The sequence below is a fragment of the Fopius arisanus genome, unplaced genomic scaffold (assembly GCF_000806365.1).
Source record: "Fopius arisanus strain USDA-PBARC FA_bdor unplaced genomic scaffold, ASM80636v1 scaffold00049, whole genome shotgun sequence".
NCBI classification, from domain to species: Eukaryota; Metazoa; Arthropoda; class Insecta; order Hymenoptera; family Braconidae; genus Fopius; species Fopius arisanus.
In genome coordinates, this window is record NW_011887788.1 from 195,542 (window position 1) to 216,273 (window position 20,732).

At 40.7% G+C, this 20,732-nt stretch overlaps 1 protein-coding gene across 3 annotated transcripts in view; it reads left to right on the top strand.

Moving 5' to 3' along the window:
- Positions 1–20,732, top strand: part of LOC105267650 (LIM/homeobox protein Lhx9) — a 151,286-nt gene that overhangs the window by 85,284 nt on the left and 45,270 nt on the right. Inside the window, exon 1 of one of the 3 annotated variants that reach the window (XM_011306642.1) lies at positions 2,436–3,032. The exons of the other annotated variants lie outside the window; for them this stretch is intronic. The gene's annotated coding sequence lies outside the window, so the exon portion shown is untranslated. Of the gene's footprint in view, positions 1–2,435; positions 3,033–20,732 lie in introns of those variants that run through there. 3 annotated transcript variants of the gene reach the window in all.

Here is a 20,732-nt window from a genome sequence, read left to right on the forward strand (position 1 = left end):
ATTACGAAAGTAACCAGGAATATTAATATAGCGATATCGTAATTTTGCAATGAGAATTATTGTACAAATTGATCAGAGAATTAATATTTCACCCTCTAAGTCATTGGAACGACAATAAAAATTCGAAAATTGTGTGTAGTACAACAATTTACACTGATCGTTTCTTCAGAACATACAAAATTCACGGGCATACCAGAGTCACATACCTAACCCACTGCGAATGGAAAGAATCAATAGAGTCGAATTGAAAAGGACCTCTGGCTTTTTTTTTTTCATTTCCGAAGCCCACCGCCACCTGCCCGAACAATATTCTCTGTTTGCATACAAATTGGCTGCAATGTTATAACTCGTATATTATGAATAAACGTCAGGGCTTTGATACTTTTTTTGCCAACAGCGTCTGCTATTTTTCACGAATTTTGTTTTTTTAGGGGGATTCGGGAGAGCCAATTATTGTCCTTCCATTTTTATTATCCATTTGATCTCGATTTTTTGTTCGTTATAAAATGTTTTGTACAAGGGATTCCGGTAAAAATACTTGCTCGTGTAATTACAGAATCGATTTTTCATTAACTGACAAATTAAGCATGTATGCACCCAAAATTTTCAAATCTCTGACTGGTCGGTTACAGTCAGGGTGCATCCGATAGTGGTTATTTAATTGTACCACTCGATGCCAGTATTGGATGCATATCTCGATGGAAAAGCCACATTGGTCATTTACTTTTTTCATCTTGTCCGAGAGAGAGGGCTAGCCCCATGGTGCCTCCTTCGTATAAACGGTCCATAATTGCCCGGAGGAATGGTAGAGTGAGGGAGACGATGTGGAGGATAAAAAAGTAAGGAGGATAGGTGGACCAGGAGAGGGTATAAAAAAGGTCGTCGGAGAAACCGGGTTTGGCACTTGTTTGCCTTTCGCTTCTCAGTTTCAAATTAGGGATGCTTTTCATTTGCCTGACGTCCGCCCCGCCCCTGGTGAGCTCCTGCGGTAGCCGCACACCGAATTCCAAAGTGACTTGGCCCGTGATCACTGCCATACAGAGTATATTGACTCTTGGACATTGATGTCTCGTCATCCGGGAATTCACCATCAAGGGGTTGATCAACCTCTCCATCGTCATTTATTCATCATATCAATTTTCTCCGCACTGCGGGAGACCATTTCCACTTATTTACCTCAGAGTATCAAAAATTGTCCGTAAAATGTCAAAAACATCCCTAACTTTCACTCCCTCCAGGATATCGAAGTTAAGGCCCTAAATTTTAATTGCCATTGGGATTTTTCAAGTCTGAACGCTAGACGTGTAGAAGTCTCGAAGTTCGATCGTTTTTGTCTGTTTGTTTTTTCGTTCGATACATTGAAGATTTTTTGACAAATTTTCTCTGAAGTTTCGCGAAGACAAGACGTCGAGGTCACCTACCCTCACGCCTGAACCACTCAGGGGCATGTCATACTTATTGGATTACCGGCTGAGCAATCCCGCAATCCAAAGACCCTCTAGCTGACACGGCTGCCGATCTCAGTTGAAACTTTCCTCGAACGTATCCCAGGTGAAAACCATCCCCAGCAATTATCCCGCAGTGGTGATACATCAGCCGACTCATTCCCCCCTTCATTATTCCACCATTGTCTTACCTCAATATCGAGGGGGAACTCCATTCAGTGGAAATTGAATAAAACTTTTCTCGGATAATTCCAAGAAAAAACCAGTGGATCTCGGCGACTTGAAATGCCTATCTGTTTTAATACAAAAGTTTGAAGTCCCCTATTTCTACAGTAATTTAAAAAACCCCCATCCGATCACTTCAATATAATATAATCTAAAATCACGAGATTTTCGCAGAAAAAAAAATTAGTTTCAGAACATCTAAAAATTCAAGAACCACGAAAACCTCAAAATTTTGTCTTCTCAATTTCCACCGTTAATTTCTCGGAATCGCGAATTCATTTCAATGCCACAGGACTCCCAAGTCCGTACAAACCCCTAAACCACCCCTCGGAGCCTCTCCCCTCTCCCCAAATAAGTAATCCAGTCCGCACGCGAGTCGTTTAATTAACAGATACCCGTCGTCCCGCCGAAATGTTTCACTCGCGAAAAAGGACGGAGGGTCGACACTGGCGTATTAAACCGAGACGGAGACAACCCCTCAAGCTGTAAGGGTGAAGGGGGGTGGGCAATGAAATGGGGGGTTATTGAAAGGAGTAGAGGGGAATAAAAGCTGGCGGGTGGGGGAAACCCCTAGGTATGCCCCACCCCCCAGACTCACGCCCCTCCGTTCCTCCGCTGCGTGCACTCATTACTATCTTCTCCCCTCCAACAACCCCACTACCCCTCTCCCTGCCCCTCAACGCCTTTGCCGTCCTCCCCCCTTCGCGATACTGCGGGTCAACGGGTGGGGATATCTCCCCCGTCGGCACTCGCTCGTCTGCCGTCGAACCGAGCAGATCCGAACTCTAGTGCTTTACCCCACTCGGTGTTATCGGTTGTAACCGCGTGCGTTTTTTTTTCCGATCTACAAACGTCAGTAAATCATTGTTATTGGATTAATGGTCGATCAATGACTCATGTGTTGACACCTGATTTCTGATTAAACGGGTGCGGTGAATTGAAATTTTAGAGTCAAGGGATTCAGGATCGATTTGTGTTTTTGGGATAATGCGAGACATTTGGCTGATCAACGGTGTCTGTTTCTACTCCAGTGCCTGGATGTTGATCGAGGGGATGCTCCAGGGTTCACGGCGATGATCACTGATTGATGCATCGTTCAACCGTTGACAGATCTGATGAGTCGACAATTATCGCTTGTCGATTGATGGTTTATCAGTCGTGCGCGAAAACTGCGTAATTCCGGGGAGTTGTGCGACGTGGAAATTGAGTTTGTGACGTTATCTGTGATCGAGGAAATCGTGCTGCGAGCATTATTTTGATGAAATTTTAAATAGTGAAACTGGTTAATTGTGTGTTATCGAGGAATCTTCGGCCGGGATTAAAGGGAAACGGTGCGGCAAGGGAGTACGTATGTGTCACAGGGTGAGTCAGAAATTCCGCAAGCTTTACTCAAACTTGACTTTTTCGGGATTAGCTGAGTGAAATTCGACGATTTTTTTTCATTTTTAAGATATTCTTTTGGGTTAGAAAATAAGATCCTAATGATTTTTATCGAGTCGTCTAGTCAGAGGACCTAGGCGATTGAACGACATTACTTCATTTCGTCGATACTTGCTCATAGTTCCTCAGATTTGATTATCCCCGGATTGGATCAGTGAAATAGAACGAGTTTTATTTCATTTGAAAGAGATTTTTCCGGGCTTGAAAATGAAATGACTCATTTGAATTCCATCGTGTGGTTCGTAGTTATCGACAATTGAGCGGGCTTTCTCCATCTTATCTTTAGTTCTCCATTTACGAAACGAGCAAATTTGCTGATAAAAGAATTCTGATTTCGGGGTTGAATGTTAAACCGTCGTGCGGCTCGTCTGCCGTACGACTGAGTGCGCGGAAACACCGGGAGTTGTGCCGTACACGGCAAGAAATTTCTATTTCGTGTCGCGGTGTCAGCACGCAGGCGCCTCAACCTCTTGAGCCACGTGCTCAAACACCTCTTGATCAGATGATCTTGTTATTTTTCCCTCAGCTCTCCGTCATCCCATCACCCTCATATTTTTGTTTAGTCCCGCAGGAATCCAAGGGGGGTTGAGGATAAATCGAAGGTGAATTAATCCAAAGAGCTTCTGCGACTTGTTCGTGTGATTACGTAGTCTGGGACAATAATTCATGCTGGCAACCTGCCAAAAACTTAGATCGTTGGCTTGAAATCATCCGGAGATATAAAAGTCAGGCCACCCGCTTGTGAGCCTCTTTCTTATTCTGCTTCCCGGGAATTTCATCGGGACACAGTCCTACGCTCGATCCACAATGTTATCGCTAAATGTCGTTCGCATTAGTTTGGGTTAACTCGGATATTTACATAATACCCCTTTGAAGTTGAGTTATCGGTATTCCAATTAGCTTCAAGTTTCATATCGGAAACCTGCTGATAGCATCGGTCACGTAATTAGGCACTTATCCAGCTCGCCAGTTGCTACAATAACAGATACCGGGGGGGTGAATGGATAAAATTTCAATGTACGGAAGTGTGCGGTGCCAGGAATCGATTCCATATCAAGCGCTTCTGCTTTCGACGTCTTACCTAAATACTTTTTGATGGCTGACCCAGTTATTTGCCCTGAAATGCCGAATTTTATTACACAGGAGAAAAAAATATTTATTAATTCTATAATGATCCCTTAATATGAATCATTCTTTAATAAATATTTTTCAAATAATTATTTTCAAAATAATATAATGAACTATCGAAATGCTCTTATTAAATCGATTTATGGCCCGTAGGGGCTGCAAATATTTTTATCTTGACGGAGGGTAAATCATCGGGCAATTAGTGCATTCTGCTAAATCATTTCGCATCATTCCCCAGGCTCTAGGGTACAGAGGGGATGGTGCACAATGGAGAGGGTATCGAGCCAAAAATTCTAGAGAACAGCTTTAAGTGGTGCATAGTGCCGTGTTATTTTAACTTTTTAGCATGCTAAATATTTGGATGGCATCCAAGGCACCCAGCTAGAGTGTGGAGTGCTGTTTGGTCATTATTAAGCATCAGGGAGTTGTGGCAAAATTTATGGGACAGTTATAGAATCGTGTTATTTACTCGTCTAAATCACTCGGAGTTGCCCCCAAAACCTCTCGTTAATTCTGACCTCTAAGTTACCTCTCTGATTATTCATTCTCCAAAATATTGGGCTCATTTATTTTACTCAATAACTTTGAATTTCACCGCGACAAATTTATAGAATTTCGGTTTTAGAATGTTATTTATGAAGCTTCCCACCAAATAAATTACGAATTGAAAGACTTAAATTATGAGATTAAAAACGTACATTACAGGATTAAAATTGTAATTTGCTTTTTAATCCCGTAATTTACGAGGCAGTATTCCATAATTTACGAGGTCAGAAATCGTAATTTACGTATTTCATCTCGTAATTACGTCTTTAATCGCGTAATTTACGTTTCGTTTTTTGTGTGTATCCTACCTCGAGCCTGTCGTACCCCAGTGGTGGGCAGGTGGAACGAATCGTTGGGGTTCTTCGTTGACCAACGGCAGGTAGACCAGTTCAATCCATGAGACGAGGCACAAGCTGTCTCCAACCTGCTTTTCCCAGGGCATTCAGCTGTTTATGCGTTTCTCAGCCTGTTGAACAACTTTTTTTCTCGTGTCCTTTGAACCCCCCCTCCTCATTCCTCCCCACTCGCCCTTCGCGACCCTCCGTTTACACGGCTCTAAAATATTATCCCGTTCGCAATGTCTATTTTATCGTCTGCGAAGAGCAAAAATAAAAAAAAAACGCTGGGGGCGGCGTCAGATGGTGCAAAGGGAGGAGAAGTTTTTTGATGCTAGAAGAAAATTTTTTAATGTCAGAAAAGAACTTTCTACATTCAATTCGGTTTTACCACATATTCATTGCTTAGTTCGTCATAAATATTTGTGGGGAATTTATTAATTAATTTTTTCATCTAAAGAATAATTTCGAAAAAATGGAAAAATATTTCCAATATTATATACAATACCATAATTTTAATATAGCATGCAGACTTAAAAAGTGGTAGACTGATTTTAAAGGAATGGGAATGTTTATAGTATTTCTTTTTTTACGTGTACAAATTAGCCCATTGGAGTGATTTGGGTGGTATCAAGCGTTCCTCCGCGGAGCCCGTCGAATTCATGATACAGTAGTTGTAGTGGATGCCCAGGCAATTTGCAATTAAACGACGAGAACTTGGCGTCGTAAAGGGTCGCGCATAAGAGAGAACACAGGGGTAGGAAATAGCGTCTAGTGCGCCCCCAGCGCGTATATGCCACGCATATACGCCCGTCCGAATTAAAATGTAAATATTTGATTAGAGTTAATCCCGGGGTTTTGTAGGTGAGTAAGAGAGTGGGAGGGAGAGGGATTGCCTCCTGAGGGGCACTTTTTATTGCCACTTTTTATTGGCCTTGCAGATCTCCCTCCCCTCCAACTCGGCACTCTCTTCTCAGTAATTTCCTAGCCCCTCTCGGCATTCTACCCCTCACCAGTGTATGTGGATGGGAGAAGGTTGATTAAAACTAACGTTGTGCCAAGAATTACCCCGTGAGATTGAAAATTAAATTAATACACAAAACCCACCTGAACTCCCAGCCCCTCTCCACCCTCCACCCCTCATCACTCCCCCTTTTTTCACCCCACCTACTTGTGCAGCCTCTATCCCCCCTTCTGCACTGTACTTCTGCCCGACGGGCTAATTAGGTATATAATATTAATTAAAAGTTAAGTGCCACGTCGTTTTCAGCTGCACCGGCTCTATACCCCATCCCTTCCGAGTGTTCCTACAGTTGGGGTCGGTGCACTCGACTTTCTTGTGACGTTAGAAATTTTATTAATTATTTGGATTGCGTGCGGTGAGAAATTACAGATAAATACGATATTCCAAGTTTTCCCGGCTGTACTAATAAAACGATCTGTTTCGCATAACTATCTTCAATCAAATTTTCCGCGTTACTTCAGTAATCGGTGCACAAATTGTCACTTGCGTCATTTTAATTGAATATATTTGGGGAACTTGGGTTAACTCCGTAACACCTTATTAATAACCCGAAAATTTCAAGTAATAACAGAGTCCCAAGTATACTTGAGTACATCGATACTATCCGTTATTACTCGACTGGTCTCCGCCTTGGTGCATTAGCTGGCATACACATCCATGAATATTATCCCGTACTTTGGCGTTGCGAAGTGGAGTACAACCCGACGAACCGGGTGGAATGGTAGCTGGAGTGCGGCGTAGTAACGTCGCCAGGAGAGAGAGAGAGATAGAGAAATATCTTTCTCTCTCTCTCTCTCTCTCTCCTACGAAATATAGGGGGATGTATATAAGGTATAAGGTAGTCCATTAGCGTTAATATTATAAACGTTAGCTGGCCTCTGGCTATCCGAGAGTATTGCCGTCCAGGTAACGCACAACTACACGCCTACATGAACACACCACACACAGACAAATGATTTTGCATCAGTACGGGTGTATCACTAGGTGCATAAACCCTATGGCTCTTACTTAGGTGTTCCGTTACCATATATTATCCAAGTCCCCGTTGCATTTTCACCTCTTCAACTCACGACAAGATCTGACACTCCTCGTTTACCCCATGCCTCATTACTCTCATGGCCATCCCCATCAAAAACTTTATTCATAAATTGTTGCTCGCATCCTCACCTTTCTCACTGTGGGTTTTTTTTTTCCAACCCCTCGTCATTACTGATGAGCTGTAAAATAAGTTTTGGGATTATGAGGAAATCTGCTGAGTGCTTAATGACTTTAATAATTGCCATCCCAAGAATTAACGATTTTTGTAAGTGCATGTATGAGGGAGGGAGTTGCAATAATACAAGGAGCTAATGGACTACTCTCAACCAGGAAGAGATGGGGGTGGGTTTTGGGAGGGGTTACTTTGTGGAGAGGACGTCGAGCTGAAAACGAAAAGGAGGAGTTGGATACTAGGTTGGAGAGTTTGTTAACGATTGGCTCCTGTGTTAAATGGACTTTGGGTGATATAATGTGCAATGGCCGAGGGCCGAGGACTTTCCCCCTCAGCGATTTGATTTTCATACGCGGTATAATTAAACAATTCCGTATTTTTACTGAACATTGAAATTCGACATTTAAATGCAATAATAATAATAATAATTGTTGCAATAATTTCACTCCATTCTGAAGAATATATTCAATTCATTAACGAAGACAATAGGACCAAAAAAATAGTATCCCATTTTTTTATCTGGGTGCATGCGTATGATAAGAGGAAAAATGAGTTCATTAGAGGATAAATTCCCTAATGGATTATAAGTTTTGAGAACTGGATCATCCGATATGAGGGTATACATCAATATTCTCTTGTACGATAATCCCAACCCTCTCATCTCGACGAGATCTGGTGGGTGGGAGGTGGAGGGATTCCTCGTGGATATATAGGTTGACGGGGAAATGGGGGAGAGAGAGAGAAAGCCGGAATAGGCGATGAAACAAGAGTACAGGAGAGGGGAAGAGAGTACCGAGAGGCGCATGTATACGCTGTCTGGCCTGCCCCAAGCAATAACATTAATTGCTATAAGCTCAATCACAACGAGTTGGCCGGATGTAGGAATCATACTATGGCGCAAGCGAGGTCACACGGCTTTTAGATAATTGGATGAACTATTTGATCAGGGATAATTGAAAAATCGTTTCCCCTCTCGACTCCCCGACGATACGAATCACTTCGACAAATTGGTCCACCTTTGTCGATATATATATATATTTTTTTTTTAACCCCCGTAGAACTGCCATCCCCCCGTTTCACTTATTCATCGCAATTTCGATTTTCTCGTAATGGAGATTTCTATTCCCGATGCCATGAAATTCTCGTGCGATACGAATTAACTCGACCTCTTGGATTTTTCACGGCGATTTTTATTCCGGCGAATTCGCGTAAAATATGAAAATATCGGAAGTGAGAGTAACACGGGGTGAAGGGGTGAATTCGAGAGTCCCTGTCTACTGGAGAATTCTCGGCACTCCTGACGTCTGCTTAATTAATTACTATCCGCGGTTTTAATTAGCCCGACAGTACCTCATACCCCTTCTCTCTCCCAGCTTTTTCGCATATGTGTTTTCACTCCCTTTCTCCATGGAAAACCATAAAGTGTGCCGGAGGGACTTGTGGGTGTGTGTGCTGAATATTTCGAACGCTATACGGAATTGTATCGCTTCGATGTATTACCGTTGCCAGGTTACACTATATCCTCTTGTTTTCCGATTAATCCAGGGCCCGGATATCAAGTTTTCGCAATTGCATTTTTCAATTTTTTAATTTTCAGTATTCAGGGGAAATATCGACGTGAATATTGACGAAAATTAGTGACAAAATCGAGGGTCTGAAAAAGTTATTTACTGTGTAATTTTTCTTTTGGAATTTGGAGATAAAAATTCTATTTATCGTCATTGAAATTCTGGAAAAAATATATAAGAAGTATATATACTATGGGCAATTTAAGATATAATATTCGCATTACTGTGCACGCACCGCACGGATGTACAAACCATCAGTGAAATACCACTTGCAACATTGAAAACAAGAACTACGGGAGGGGGGGATCTAATTAAGAATACACCCCTCGCCTCTCACGCCTCTTGCCTCACCTAATTTCTAATTACGATTCAACGTTGCGTATAGGTGAGCGCATGCTCCTCCACGCTCAGCAGAAAACCAGTTATTTGCATTTGAAAAGAAAATTAAATGTGCATTGTTTCGTCCACACGGAGGACCGAATTCAGTTTATAAACAATTTATCAGATATTCAGTTTAAAAAAATTATCAATGAAATAATCTTCTCAATTAACAACTTGAAATAAATTCACTATCGATTCTGGATTTTTAAAAACTTTTCAACTTGGAATTGCTCAAGGATTTTTCTGAATAAAAAATTATTAATTTTCTTGAATTCACAGCAATTGTGAGAGCAATCGGGTTCGGAATACTTGGTGGGGGTGAGAGGGGCGAAAGAGGGGTGCCGATGACGGTGATCACCAGGTGATTAATTGTCTCGCCAAACCTCTTTCAGTATCGCAAAATCAACACTGGCATCTGAATCCATTGAATTGCTAATTATTTCACAGTGAATTTACGTAATACTCGTTAACGTTAATTACAAATGAATGAAAGTAGGCGCCAAACTGGTACGTTAGTTGTCGGCCAGTACTCAAACCCCATTGGCCATCTGCAGAGTGCGGACAAAACATATCGCACTACCGCCGAGTCGAGTGCGGATAAATTGAAGTGGTCGGCCATATGTACAAAACTGAACGTTGATTTCCCCCGAGCAATTGGTCTCGCGATTCAAATACCCTCCCCCTACCCCTGCCCAACCCCCCCATGCGCCGATAAGCGTTGATTACGAATTTACAGCCACCGGAAGTGCATGTTTAAGTGGAAGAGACATTTGGGGGCGAGACGAGCTCTTCATTTTCAAATAATAATTGATAAATGGAATAATTGAAAAATTACAAATTTTTTCGTGGATATTATTTTGAGTTTGTGGAGTACACAGGTGGAAGTGTAATAGGTCTGTCCCTGGGAACTCGGTTTCCTCATTCTCAGCTTATGCTGCCGTCATAATGAATAATTGAAAGACGATAGTTGTCCTTGGGGCTAATTGAATATGAGGCAATTAAGTTCCTCCGGTAGTACCAGTCATCCGAAATAATTAAAAGACACAGGTGTCTTTCGTCTGTCTCTGCCTTGTGGTTATATTTCCTCGTGTGTTGTGAATATTGTGCGAAACGCTGGTGGAAATCTTTGGCTGACATTTCCAGTACACGTCTTCATTATATTCGGTAGATCCAAGTTCATTTGAAATCTTAATGTATTTTGTTGCGGAAAATTCACAATTTCGAACGGAATTTTTATTTAATTTCCCAGTACCAAAGAACGTATCTTTATTTCGAGTAATTTGTAAAATTAAAGAGAGGGAAAGGTACTCCAATGAACATTAAATTCATGACACAATTCAACGAATAAGTAGCAATAAACTGGTGAAATGAGATAATTTAACTTTTATAATTTTCTTAAAAATCAATTCATCTGAAAAACAGTTTTTTAACGATATCACATTAAAAATGGAATATCCTGAATCCAGGGATTACGTAATGTACTTAAATGAAGTATAAAGTGTGCTTCATTCAATTTTTTTTGTTTCGGTGTAAACTCCACGGAAAATGAAAAAAAAGTCGAATAAACAAGCGAAAGGAAAATAAATGGACAATGTATTGGATCATACCCTCGGGTATATATCGGTGGCTCCTCGGGAATGGAGTATTTAGTTGCAGCGAGATAATGCGAAAGCACTTAACGATGGCAAAAAACGAATTGCCGTAAATCTCTTTGCTGGGAGGTTGAGGTACGGGGTGAGGAAAAGAGTTTTAAGAGGGGTGTCGGGTCGTCATTTGGGATGCGATTCTCTCCGGTTGTAAACGAGTTGCTTCGCTCCCTACGACTTTGAAGAATAAATATGAGATGATGTTTCTAATTGACAGGGAGTAATACATTGTCTCACTCGTATTTGGCTCGGAGTTTTTATTTAATTTCGCTGCCTCTCTAATCTTTTTTTATTTTTTCCCTCGGTTTTTCTCGCTTGGTCGAGGCCTTGCCGCCAACTCATTTGTGTCGTTATTATCTCCCGAAACTTCGTGGTTCCTCATCATTTTTTTTTACCTCTCATTCGAAGAACGATTCGATCTTCGGGGTTAATGGGAATTATGGGGCAGTGGTTTTTGTGGTCGAATTTCAATTTTTCGGGTTGGGAGTTTAAATGGAAAATTGAATGATTCGATGAACCCAGGAAGAAATTTAAATTCTCGATCAACATGAAAATTTTAAGAACTGATTGATTCATTACATTTTTTAATTAAAATGTGGTAGAACAAAAATAACTAAAATAATTTTTGCAATTAATTAAATAAAAAAGTTTTGAAATTGTCAAATTTACAATTGAAATAGAAATTATTTGAATTTCCCTGGTTTTATCGACGGAAAAAATCTATTAATTAATTTAGCGATTAACGCAATAGCTACTTAGAATTTTTAATCAAAATGTAATTGACACGGGTACGGAGAGAATAAAATGGTCGGTGGAATGGAAGTGGGCGAGAGTAGGAATATTTAATCAGCGTTGCCCGAAAATTAATTACGCGGGCCATCTTATTGTGCCGTTGCCGTAGACTTGGAGGTTACACTTACAATACCCAAGTACTGGAGGCGAGTTAAAGTGGAGTAAAGGGGGGATGAGAGGGTCACCCCAATGGAGAATGTAATATTCACAACAAGAGACTGTGTTCAACCCTGCAAACGCCACCTAAGTACAACCCCTCGTTCTATTCTCGGTTATATACACTTATCTCGGTGATATAACGCTGGTTATAAGCTGTACATGGTAACCAATATGGCATTATTAATTGTCATTTCATAGAATAATCAAATCTGGGGTGCATTATTACCTCAGGTTTTTCTTCACTGTTACCACTTTTCACTCTTTATTGGAAACATCCAAGGCATTACGAGAAAAGCGGTTGTGAAATATCTCCAAATTTCCAAATATTAAGAATACCTTAAAAATTGAGTAATTACTTCAGTGAACAATTTCCCAATTCAAGGGCCCGAATTTCCCCTAAATAAAGAACACCGCTTACTGTTATCACAACTACTTTAAATTTATGGTATCAATTACCGGAAGCTTCCGAGTACTTTTTCCCTGACTGTAATAGAAATCCCCTGGGAGTAAGTGAAAGGGTCATTTATCCGTAGGATCTTGTGCTCATTAATGTTCATCAACATCGAATACTAGAACCATTGAGGTTTTTCTAGAAATAAAAAATCCTCATTCTCGTGTGTTCCGGTAGTTCTGGGTGAGATGTAAAGGAAGCAATGGACGTCAAATGTGAAAGAAGTACCAGTGGTTAGTGGTTTACACAGATGCCCCCCTTCGTGCCCCCTCCGAGGGGGGGTTAGGGGGCAGTGGAAGGTAACCGACACCCTTTCGCAAAAAGTAATTGGTTAATGCCTCGGAAATGAGTTTAGTTGGCTTTAGCCCGGGCTCGGTGTTGCCTTTTCTTTCTCCTCATTTTTTTCTCTCTCCTGTAACTTTCTCCCTATTTTTTCCATCCACCCGCTGTCCTTCTTGCGCATATATACCCTGAGGTGTTTAGCTCAAGTGGGAGGACTCACGAAAAATAAAACCGAGAGGATGAGACTGGAGATCTCTGTCTTACTCAAATGGTTCTTCCTTTTTTTTTTCTTTTTTTTTTATTCTCTCCTCCGTATCTTGTGTACCTACGAGAGGGAGAAGCCGCAGGCGCCTCTTGCAGTCACGCTTTGTGCTACATTGCAGCCGTGTCTTTAGACTCCATTATCCGCGTATAAAAATGCTATTACGAGACACTTGGATGGGCTTTTTTTTTCTGAGGGCAAGGGTAAAAAATGTGTTAATTCTGGGGACATCTCAGCCCTTCGTACTTTCATCGTGATTCATCACGAGGGCTCGGGCCCACTAGATCCGTCACCCTCAGGGGTCCTGTGTCTCATTAAATATCAAAATTACGATATCGGCGCGGTAATTGTCTTTGTCACCTTCGTAAACGGAAATTTTTTCAATGCCATATAATTTAGAATTTAGATGACTTTTAGAGTTATTTTAAATATGAGATTTCGAGTGTCAGGAATTTCCAAGTTTATGGGCTGACGTTGGGAGGATGCCATGAATTTTGAAATTCCTGAGAGGCAATGTTGGAAATATTTCCGGCGTTAACACGAACAAGCGACTCATTGTATCAGGTCGCAGGAAATAACGAAAGTACTTAGGCTCTTTAGGCCCTAAAGAGCCGAACAAGTGGACAAAACTCATAGACAAAGGGCCTTGTCTCTTCAGATCTCACACCTTGGACAAACTGGTGGCCAGGGACATTAACAATATAGCTAGAATTATATCGGATCCTCAACTAAAGTTTGGTTATATAGATAAATAAAATATCGAGTCGTGTTATAAAATCGTTGGTGGTGCAGATAAATTCGTAATGAATATCCGGCTCAAACTCGGAGATAATCCAAAAATACGCTTCACCTTTTTATGCGATTGAAATATGAGTGAGTTTAATTTTGTTCTTTATTTTGAGAATAGGAGGAATATTCTGCAATTTTTCCACCAAATCGATCGCAATGACACTTGAGTTAGCCCACATTCCCGTCGAATCCAAGAAAGTTCTCATCCAAAAATTGGAGTCGCTCTCTATATAAATGCGTCGTTTAGTACTTCAAAACTTCTATATCGGGGTAATCATCAAATCTAAATTTTACACGGATGCGAGGGCGAGTTAATACTGTTTTTGTTCCGGTGTTTACAATCGCGATATTGCTTCTCTTATCTTATCGTGTCGAAAGTAAACATATCGTATTTATCTGCAATCTTATCTTCAGGTTCAATATCAAGCGAGAATGTGTCATTGGAATTTTCACCAGTGATTTAGAAATTTCCGGTTGACTCTATCCAGAATTTAATCTTTTCAGTCCTGCATGGAGAATTCTCTCATCGATTTTTGAATTTTTTCTTTCAACTTACAATTGCATTTCTTGATAAATAAATTTTCAAGAATATTTTATAAAAATTCGATAAGTTTCCGATTGCAGAATCTAAATGAAAAAAATCACAAATTTGAAGTTATGATGAGTTCTTGGAATTTCATGGCATTTTCTTCTTTAATTTATTAAAAATACTCTTGATTTTTAATTTTCAAATATTTTGAAGCTCATTTTTTAATTGAGTTACCGGAAGGAACCGGTAAATCAGGCCTCGAACGAATTCACTCCCACGCACCGAGAAAACGTGTATTTTAAAGTTTGCGAATGTCCGCTGGAAGGACTCATGAGTCTTTTATCTTTACGATTCACGATAGCGAGATACCCCAGGGGTTGTTGACTGCCATAGGAAATAAACTGTATATCATTGTCAATGCGATTGTTGACATCGAATGTATTTTTCATCAGTAAATTCTTCACGATAAAAACGATAAGACCCGTCGATTGATCATTCTCCTCTCAAATTCAATGAATATTCTATTAACGAATAAAATCTCCTCGGCACCTTTCCCAGGATTTAATAGAAGATTAAACGAGGCTTTTTCGTCCCGAGTCTTGAGATTCTCATGAAAATCCCGAGACAAAAGGCCTTTAGCTCTTAAAAGGTGTTGTTAAACCCTCCCCCATTTCCCCCACTGCAAAACACCGTACCCCACCTAGCGCTTGATTTTAATTAAACTCATAAATCAATGTCAATTAGTCTACCTTCCTGGACTCCCCGCAACTGAAGTTATTAATTATAATTAACAATTAATAATAATGTAATTAATTACAAGAGGAATCTTCTCGGACGATATCTGACACTTTTTTTTTCAATAGAAATTGACGAGAATTTTATCATCAAATTAAAATCCTATCGAGAGATTTTTCTGTTATCTTTTTTATCAGAAAACAAATATCTCTCTCCTCTTAGCTCAATGAATTCATGATAATATCAATAACAATAGGGGGAAGTAGTGATAATGAAGAAATTGAATAATAATAATTTTTATAACGGGATTACTTAGGTGTTAACGTCATTTCAATTATTGGAGTTGATATTTAATTTTCTGTCCTTTTATTATTACTGAAGATTTCGGATTTTTTATTGCAAAATTTCATGTGGAAATTTCTAACAATCTAGTTGAAATGCCGTTTTCAACTCGAAATCATCAAATCCGAATAAATTTGACGGTACGTAGGCAGTCGGTTGTCCCTGGGCCGGCGAAGGGTCTCAGGACCCCGTGTGAGCAGGTGGGCCCTGGGAGTGGTGGGGTGACCAACTTGACCGACCGGTTTACATCGCGAATCCGTGGGGATCACTCTCTCTCGCTTCCTCGAGCTCCTTCTGGAATAACCGAGAATGACAGAGACATCCGCGAGGGGCGAGGGGAATTCTACCCCGATAGAAGTCGCGAATCCAGCGGATGATACTCTCGACTTCTCCGACGTTCGCACCAAATAAATACTCATTGCCACATCATGCACAGTGAGAAATATCAATAGAATATTCAACAAATTAAATGATTCGTCAATAGATAATTGTTCAAAACTTCAAGCTTTTTAAATTTGAAATTCCACCGGTGATTTTCCAATCGTATTCCAATTTTTATTGAATTGAACGCTGTTTTCATTCGAGTTGCCCCGAGCTAAGAACCAAAATCAATGGAAGAACTTTGTCTTTCGTTTTTTACGGTTACCAATGTTTTTGAAAATTTGATTTCAATTCTGGGAGGGGGGTGGGGAATTTAAATTGGCAGTCGTAAAATCCCAGAATCCTCGAGCAACAAAATAACCGGGAAAATTAAATGCCAGAGATTTCAGTTGAATTCTGCAGATGAGAATCGATAAGATGTCTCGATGTATCCTCATCTTATTCTCCATCTCGTTTCTGTCTTCGTCGCACGGCGCCATTCCGATTTCACCCCGCAGTCCCATCGGTCTATCGACGAGACCTCACCGGGAAAAAATTTTAAGAAAAATTACGCGACAACTCGCGTAATCGGAAAGTAAAATGCATATTGATTGCCTGTGTAAATAAAAAAAAAAGTGGTCCATTAACGAATCAGTTGATTTATTAAATATTCAGGTAAATCCGTAAAACACCGTAAAATTGTTGAAAATTCAATTGTATGACATTTTTTTTATATTCCCCCTTTGTTTATCCGTGTCTATCACAATCGTTACATTCCATTCATCCCCTATTAATTCTTTTGAGGAAATATCAATTCATATCTCCTCCTAACGAGATGAAAAAGGACTGAATGGAAGTTGACGTTGAATGAGCGATGAATTGAAATCTTGGTGCGAAGGAAAAGTATTGAGGGATGGGATGGAGGGGGTGGGTGGAGGGTGGAAGGAAAAGAAAATTGAGGAAAAGTTGCGCATCACCGAACGTTCGAGTGGTTGGTGGATGCAAAAGTGAGACGGTTTGCTTGAAAAGCTCTGGTAGGGATGGAGACACGAATGGAGGGGGTGCGAGGGTGGGAATGGAAAAAGGCAGGGAAATGGACGAGTCTTGTTGGGGTAGCTTGAAAGGGACGATAGAGCGAGAGGGTAAATCTTAAATAAAGTGATATGGAGTACTTTCGTATAAAAGCTCCATTTCCACAGCTCTCAAGCAAAGAGGGCTACGAGCTACATGGGATGTTATATCTCGTACTTATTTACTGGGAATTATACCATTCGATATGGTCAGTAGAACAAAACAATAAATAACGGGGGGAGAGGAGCTGAGCTTGCTGGGGATGTTTTTTTTTTTCAAATATGCACTCAGAGGTTTACAGAAATTGGAAAAGTAAAATACAGGGGATGAAATTTTTTGAAATTTCGGAGAAAATATTACGATAAATCGGGGGCGAGTCGTATCGAGGCGGATTTAAGGGAAAAGAGTATGCGAATTCAAATTTAGGGAGAAATCTAGAAAATTCATGAGTTTTCAGGGGGATCGAGGAAAATTGAATAAACAAATGAATTTCTTTGTGCATTAAAAAAGAAAAGGTTGATTGAACGTATATGTCGTTGATTGGAGAATTTATGAATTTCACCAATACCAAAAAAATCATCAGAATTAAAAGATGGCGGATATTATTTGCCTTACCCAACGGAGGTCCTCATTATCGGTGATTGCCTCGAAATCCCTATTCTCTCCTCGCGAGAGAGAGAAAGCGATCGTAAACGTCGTTTTTATTTCGTAAACCGGCATTTCTTAAATAACCCCTTCACCCCCCCTGCCGCCCCCCCGTGAATTTATGTCCCTGTACCGTTTATCTTTCACCTTGGCACATTATCGGTACACCATTGACATGTGAACACAGACAGTAAAATGGCGCGGCCAAAGAGAAGAAGACAAAAGCCCAAACACAAAGAAATGATGGGAAAAAGGGGGGAATGGAAAAAAAAAATCTCTCCTTTATTTCACCATCATTATTTTCTTATTTGCCTGTCTCTCTCCTGTACTCTCACACCGGTAAAATTGATATCTGTCAGCACGAATAACGCAGAGTCAACTGCGTCAAATTAAGAGAAAACGCACGACTCACGAAACGAATCATTAACGAGCTGCAGATGCGAGTCAGAAGCGTCGGTTATTAATTCCCGGTAACGACGACTTGAAGTGACACACCGAGTCCTCTTCACCGAGAAAAGAAGAAACATAGGAGTCCAACTCGGGGAAAAACAAGGATGGCAGATATATTTTGTGAATATATATACTGTGTGTATACAAGTGTACGGAGGATGCAGTTAACGTGAAAGTTTCCGTGCCAATTATTTTCCATTCCCTTCTTCACACTGTGTACTCGTTTTGCGGGAGGGAATTTTCAGGGGACAGGGGTTTCCTCGTAAAATTAACGAACGAACGGACGGGCATTACATGTATATGACTGGTTTTACATATGTGCGAGGGATAAATACGAGTCAATTTTAGTCCGACTGGGTGAAGTAATTGGCTGTTTTCGGCAACTTTGGCGATTTGGGGATTTTCAATTGATTAATTTTGGCGAAGGACTGCGACTGTTGAAATTTTTGATTTTTTTTGTAGAATAAATTGGAGAGAATTTTTTGTGCGGTTTTTATTCGTCGTGTTGATAACATTTCGGGGCTTACTGAAGACACCGATCGATTTCTACCACTGGTGCAGATACGAGTAAAATTAAATGGGTTCGGGTTTTAATTAGCAGTAAACAGTTTCCATTAAGTTCCCCCAACTGTAAATCACCCACACTTTACCCCTCTCTATCTTTACTTTTATGGGGGTATGTCCCGAGGCCCGGGGTTTCCGTTGTTTCAAATAACCTCTTTCCCATTGGGCCCCCTCCACCAATACTAGACGCCATCTTCACGTGAAAATAGGAAACGAAAATGCCTCCCTGGAAAAGAGGAATTGGGGGTAGTGCAGTGGTGGTACAGGAGATTGAAAAGGGCGCAAGAGGGGTGTACATTACATTTCAATTTAGTACCGTCTGTCCCTCTCTGGGGGTGGGGGTGGTAAAAAAGAGGACGTAGGAGTGCAATACAACGTGAAGCACTTGGATATGGACCAGTGGCGATGGGTGAGAAAAACTTTTACAAACTCAAGAGTTCCTCTACTTTTTTTGCACTCGGGGGTGGGGTACAGAGTGGGTATTTGCAGTGTTCACTTACACTATTTCCCATTTGTTTAATTTTCAGTAGCGATTGCCGATTAATTCCCAGTTTATAGAAAAAAATTGAAGAAAAGTTTCTTCAATTTTATCTCATGAGATAAAAAACCAAATCCAAGAGCTAATGAAATTTTGCGAAATGAATAAATTTGGAATTTCCGAGAAACTTGGACTGTACAACAATGGTGCATTTGCAGGGGCTAAATTTCATATCACAAAAGGAGTGCTCAAACACTCGAGGGAGAATGAGTAACCCACGCGTTATAATACACCATCCCACCTATTGCAGATTGGTTGCACACTCATTCGACTAGAACGTTGCCATATTCCTCTAATTTTTATTTTAAATCGTTAAAAATTTCCCACCGCAATTTCCCTCTAGAATCTCTCAAATCCGGCAAATACCCGTGATAACATAAATTTCAGTCCGATCATGATGAAATCCGTGGAAATCAATGAAGAATTATGGAAATCGAGCAGAATCTACCACAAAATTAAAAATTCATTTAATTCATCCAGAAGTCCATTAAAAATTTCAACAACTAGGTATCATCAGCGTGAAATGCGCTCGAGTTATCAATTCCATAACTACGATTCATTCACAGCGGCAAACTCGAGAATGAAATCTCCAGTCGTTTTATTTCTCTTAGTCACAACGAGTGAAGGAATAACGAAATAATGAGGATAATGTTGGGCTGTTGGAATGGAGTCCATAATCTCCCTCTTCATCATCACGGAATAAGAAAGGAGAAAAGGAAAAAAAAATCGCGCTCCATGGAAGATGGACATCGAGACTGAGGCGGAGATTGCCCCGAGTTTTTCGTCTCCGCGAAATAAAAGGGAGACTCGAAAATAAAATGAGATGGAGGAGCAAATGGGAGAAATGGAGAAGGGGTGGTCCTGTTAATAAGCATAATTAGGCGGAAATTGAATGGCCCTCGAATGCCGATTATTATAGAGCCCCACGGGTCTCTCCTTTTGATACTGAGGGAATGGACGAGGGGGGATTATTTGTATGTGTGTGTCTTGCTGAGGTCGGAATTGCCCTTCGTCCTTGGAAATAACGATCGTGTGTATAGCGAAACCCACCAGCAGCTCTTTCGGCATTCCCCGAAACTCCCTGTCTCCCTCTTTTGCCAAGGATCTCCTTCTCCACCTCCTCCACCTCCACCTCCTCCACCTCCTCCATCTCCTCCACCTCCTCATCACCCTCCTTTCATCGCTTATTTCGTTTTCATGTTACCTTCCATGTATTATTTATTGAAACGGTAATGCCATTGGCGTGCCTCACGCTCAATTTAATGACATCGATATTGTAATTATGCTCATTAATTTCGCATTGCGGTTCATTCTAATTCTGTGGACAATTAATCATCCATTTATTAACGCGAGAGACGCACCTGGATTGATTGATTCAATCATTGCAATGATTTTTATTATTCATCGAGTGTTGGGCTGACCAATTCACAACCATCACATCATTTTTCAATTTTCCCCTGAACATTCCTGATTTTTCATAATTTTCACAAAAAATTGCGCCAAATTTTCAAAATTAATTGAAATACGATAATTTTTGAAAATTGAACGGGCAGTGGGTGAAGAGAAAAATGGACTTCAGAGGGTAAAAAAATTTCTCGAGTTTCCCCACGAATATCAAGCATTAGCATCTTTTCGTTATTAAAAGGGAATGCTCTTGATAATACCCCAAGGATTCTCCCCACCTTCCGATTAATTCTTCCAGGTCTTATCCAAGCACACCCCAACCCTGGGAGACGAGTTTTATCGGGTGTCGCCGCGGGTTATCGCTGGCTGTTGCCACAGTGGATGAATCCGAGGGTGAAGGGCGAGGGGTGG